Below are 5,705 nucleotides of genomic sequence, written 5' to 3' on the forward strand. Positions count from 1 at the left end.
AAAAGGCCAGAGCTGTTAAATCTGAGTCAGGTGTGCTTGAAGATTTCAATTAATCAAGTTGTCATCATCATCATCACCACCACCATCACCTCTGCTGATGTTTGCTCAGCAATATGCAAGTTGGGTTTGGATGAAAGGCGGGGAGGGCACTCACATTGCTAGGTGATTTGGCACTCAGAGGTTTAAGCCATAAATAAATAAAACTCACATTTGCATGTTCCTGGCTCTGTCCACTCCCTCTTGTCTCAAGAGCTGCCCTGAAGACTGAATTTTTTTCTGTTGTGGTTGGGAAACAGAGTGCTATTCTACTGCAGGGAGATTGCTAAGGGGTGCTTTCCTGGGCCAGGCAAGGCACACCAACTCATCACTGATAAAACACGACAAGAGTGTAAGAAAAAAGGGGGCAGAGCTTTTCCTTTCCTTCAGTGTCTCCAATGTGATTTTTAGAGATTGAAGGTTATTTTTCGCTACCAGTGAAAAAAAGAAAAGGCTTTCTCCTCCTTGTTGCTACGTATAAAGCCAACCTGGCAACAGAAAGGAAAGAAGGTAAATTAGCTCTCTTGCCTGTTGCATAAAGCAAACTAAGTGACCAGAGAATAAAAACAAGGTACACAAAACAATCTATGCAAAAGGCAAATTGGTAATTTAAGAGAAGGCAAAACTGCTGGTACATTTCAAAGCGTATCAACTTCCCATTAGTTCTCTTTGTATAACTGAGATCACTAGTTTTGAGCTAAAAGTGTCAGAGACTGACTTTGGACAGTCAAATCAGTCTCTTCCTTTCTGTCCCTGACATATATGTATGGATTGATTAAGCTTTGATTTTGATTTTTTTTTTTTTTCATCAGACAGGATGTCTAACACACCATCCCAGCATTTAACCCACCCAGGAGGGCAGTGGCTCTTGTACCGTCCTGTGATCCTCAGCATTGCCCTTGTAAAGCTCTGAAGCTGCTGCTTTTGCTTGTGAGGGGGGATACCAAGTAATTTCTATGTCTCAATGCAAACGGCTGAGCCTTAATGAACCAGGTGAGGCTTAACATTAACAATCAACAATCCAAGAAAAGAGTGATGATTGAGGCTCGTTTTAATCGCTGCACCATTGTTTTGCCTGGGTTGTCCCTAAGCCCCAGGATGGACTTGGGAATCTCCTTGAACCCATCCCAAAAGCAGTGTCTGGGATCCAGCTCTCCTTGGACCTTATTTTTTTGGCTGCCAGGAATGTGCTGAGTGTCTGCCTGAACCCTTGGGTGAAGCCCATGAGGTTTTGTTTAAAATGTCAATGTTTTGAAGTTAAAACTACAAACATCTACTTTAACCTACCCTTTTGCCCTGATGAAGTCCCCCACCTCTGACCACTGTGAAGATTGCTCAGTGGCTGATGCTGTATTGGGAAGGGCGAGAAGAATGACACAGACTCTCTTGTGAGTTGAACAGGAGAGCTTCTAAGGTTTATTACCTCAGATCTTCTTTTATAGAGTGATACACAAAAGTACAGAAAGGTAAAACTCTTTAGGTCAGTGAACTAACCCATCACCATCATTGTTCAGTGGGATACACCACCCCTCGACCTTCTCTTGCATGAAAACAAGAAACTGACAAACAGCACCTGCGAGGCTGTCTTCTGTCTCTGAGGATTGTTTTAATTCCTCATGATTTTTCAGGCCACTTTCTCAGGCAAGACTGAGAAAGTTATGCAGCCTGCTTTTCCACAGGCACCGTGCTCCCTGGTTTTGCTCATATTTAGCATCCATAAGTGGCTACATGTTTCTATGATATGGCCATACCTGGGATAGATGTCAAACATTATGGGAGTGTGTCATTAGCCTGTGTGCCAGGTTATTTTTGGGAGTTACAAATGACTCTGTCATGTGTTAATACTTGAGAATTTAAAACACTTCAAAATATTGCAGAAACCAAAGGGAGGAACTATTTAATCCTACAATGAAATGCAGATTTTTTGAAGTGGGACAGAGCCCTGACTCTGCAGAAGCAAGAAACTCCATCAAATCTGGATGAAGCTGCCACAGTGAGAAGTGCCACATGCAGGTGTTATCACTGGGAGGAGGTTTTGGGGTACTTGGTAAGAAAACCCCAGCCATGGCCATGGGGTTGCCAAAGAGACTTAGGGGATGGATGCAAAAGTCTTGGAGGGGGGAGCTCTGAACAGGAGCTGTCTTTGCCTGCAGATACCTGCAGGTGATACCAAGCTACAGGGTTGTGCCAAGGTTTTTGATGCAAATTCAGCTCTCCACACCTGCCAGGGGAGTGGAGCACTTCCACAGCAGTGTTTTTGGGAAGACCCCAGGAGGGAACAAGCTGGTGCTGGGGTTAAATGGACACAGCACAAGTTAGGATCAATGTGACCGCTAAACCTGCTCGGCAGCCGCATCGACCGCAGCCCTGTCCTGGCAGCTGCATGTGATGCCGGCAGCATTCCTGAGGCCAGAGCTGAGGGAGCAGGGATGTGTGTACACAGGTGTGCGTGCAGTGCTGCACTTGTGTGCTTTGAGCTGTGTGCAGGAGGGTGTCACCACTGTGGTGTGCTGACGGCTGGAGATCCTTGGGTGTTGCTCCCAGCACTGAGGACGTGGGTCCACATGCTCACAGTGGTCCCTCTGTAACTGTGGCAGAGTGGGATTTTCCCAGGGGTGCATTGATGCTACATTGCTATCTGTCTGTGCCTGTTAGGAAAGCTGGAGCTCCCAAAACATCACGCTGAGGAGGTGCTGGTACACAGAGTTTGGGGATGCTCACCATTGTTGAAAACCCACCTGGGAATGGCTTTACCTGAGCCGGGAAGTCCCAGATTTCTAGGGACAGAGTACAGGGAACATTCTTCCAATGTCCCAGGTGTTTCTGGGCAGCTAGGATGAAGCATAACAAGAAGCAAGAGCTCAGCAGCAGCTCTTTGGGCAAGGCAGGATAGGAGGAGGGGCATGATGCCTGCAAGGGCTGACACATGGTATGGAATGCAGTAAAATTTTTTTTTATTAATATTACTACTATTAGCATTGTAGGATTGCGTGTAATTAATGACTCACTATGTGCTAAAATGCTTTATTAAAGAACCTGTTCTGGGGCAAGCGTTAGTGGTCCTGCTCCCCACTACGCAGCTGGCTGGGCTGCCCTGAGGTGACACATCCAGGAGCTGACCTGTCCTTTTCCCCTCAGACCCCTAAACTCCTGCCAGTGCCCCCAGAATAGACACTGAACTCATTTTTCCATACCAGTTGGGCATTACATGCCACCCCAGGAACAGCAGGGGTGCATAGGGAATGCTGAGGGATTTGCACAATGGACACTCCAGCAACCCACCCTGGACCTGTCCGAGTCCCTCCTCCTCTGCTGCTCGCAGGCAATTATGAGGATGTGTCCTTGGGGACAGGGATGACCAAACTGGTTTTCCCAGCCTTCCTAAAAATCCTGCATAGGGCTGTAATTACCCTACCCTTAAAAAAGAGGAGTCTGACATTGCAGGTATGGCCACAGCACCCGCAGGTGTCTCGCAGTGAATCACTGGGAGATTGGATGTCCTGGTCCTGTCAGAAATGGGGAGGAACAGGAGCTCCTCCAGCCAAGAAACTGAATGTTTTGGTAACAGGAAGGATAAGTTAGGATTACCCAAAGTTATCCGAAGTTAGGACTTGATTCTTACTTGGTGTAATCACTGAGGCTGCACTCAGGAATTACTTGCAAAACTGAACAGGAGCTAAATATCCACACTAAGTGGAAGTCAATTCTGGAGGCAACTTTGGAATGCAGGGGAGTGTGTGCATGGATGCAGATGGATGAAGGGGGTGTCTACCCAGCACAAGGTTCAGGGTTAAGCCTGAAGAATCTGACCCAGGCCACTGGGATGGAGGAAAAAAATTATTTGGAGGCTACAATCAGCAAAAATTATTTCCTGGGATCCTCTGGAGAGGGTTGGGGAAGTTGCTGGTGGCTAGGATCCAGAGAGGCTGTAATGCAGCAGCCAGGCAGGAACTGCCAAAAACTAGTGGGAACCAGAAGCCTCATGTCACCTACAGCCACCACCTGCATCCCTGCCACAAGTTGGTTGATGTGAGGGAGGTGCTCCTCAAATACAGCAGCTCTGTCTCCAGACACTCTCCTTGGAAAGTAGGAACCAAAAGCCCACTGGCAGCAGTCCCTGTAGCTGAGTTGACACAAGGCTGAGATCTCACTTCCAGCAGATTTCCCTGCACGGAAGTCATTAAATACCTCGTATTTAGGATGAGAGGCTTGAGGGCTCTGGCAACGATGCTGGTGGGCACCCTAGCCAAGCAGCAGGTTAGGTGGCAGCCTTCTTTGGGAATAGAAGCAATGCCTTGAGCACGAACTTGGCATCTTGATGTCCCAGGCAGAGATGCTGCAGTGTGTGGAAATGAGCTCTGCAGCTGGGCAGGACATGGTATTACTCTGCTTTCCCTGGCAGAGGGATGGGTGAGAGCCTGCCCTGCTCTGAGGCAAGTCTGACACAGGAAAGACCTTCAGGGCAGAGAGTATCAGCTACACACATCCTCTGAACACAGCTTGTTTCCTATCCCCTGCCTCCAGCAGAGCTTAGCTTTTATCCTAAAGCTGCTTGTTTTCCCCCAACAGCCTATGAGCAGTGAGCTGATCTGGCTTAGGGGTCACAGTGTCCTCTGAGGGGGACACAGCCCAGCTTACTTCACTGAGTTCTCTGAACTCCCATATTTACCTTCAGGATGGATGCCTGATCTTCTGCTCTGTCTCAACATGCCTACACATCTGCTCCTGAAGAGATTCGGCTTGTAGTGTTCTCACAGTGCAGGAGAAAAGTGCTACTAAGTGTGGCCAGGATTCAGGTAGAATTTGGACCTGGCATGGGGATGAAAGACTCTGAGAGTGCTATCCCAGAGCAGTCTCTCTGGAGGATGGTCCCACTGGGGACACAGTGTCCCTGTTTTTCATGGTAGGGTGTAGAGAAGTGAATTAACTGACTACAGTTATGCAAAAGCCATCCAAAGAGCTGGAAAGATAATTAAAATTACCTGTGTCCCAAATCTGGGTCTTTCTGTTCAGGGATACATAAGGCGTGGTTTTTGAATACCCTGACAACCCAAATCTGACCGGACCCGGTGTTCAAAGCTGCTTCTGTAAAGGCGTACCTATCTAATTTATATAGAGGGGATATTCCTCTCACTCCAGTAATCTGCACGTAGGACGCCACCGGCTCCTGGTGTCCTTCCCAATCCCTGCCAACGGAAGCTGGCCAGGAGGATGACGGCTCCCGGTGTCCGCTCCTCCAGGCCAGAAGGGTTTTCCTGGCTCCCGGTGTCCGTTCCTGCCGGCCAGGCCGGCTCAGGGTCTCATCCAGGCCACATCCAGGATATCCACCCCGATTAAGCATCAGGTACCACAACTGGGATCTGCAGCGCGCAGGCGGCCCCGCGCTCGCCCGTCTGAAGGCGAAAGGCCGTCACACTGCCCCGAGAGCCGCAGTTTTGGGGTGAAAGGCGGTGATTTCGGCAAGCCCGCGGCCCACGCTTCTTGGCCACGGCGCCGCCATTGCGGCGGAAGCAGAGCGGCTCTGTGGACACGCCCCCATGGGCAGGCGGGGGCGGCGCGACCAATGGGAAACGCCGCGCTTCTCTCGTGGCCAATAGCAAGCTGCGCGCGGAGGCCTGCTGGGCGCGCGGCGGCGCACGTGGTGACGAGGGAGCACGGGGGGGGCGGCC

The sequence above is a fragment of the Pseudopodoces humilis genome, chromosome 4 (assembly GCF_049639895.1).
Source record: "Pseudopodoces humilis isolate 2021_Gansu_Grassland_sample_001 chromosome 4, ASM4963989v1, whole genome shotgun sequence".
In the NCBI taxonomy this organism is placed as follows: Eukaryota; Metazoa; Chordata; class Aves; order Passeriformes; family Paridae; genus Pseudopodoces; species Pseudopodoces humilis.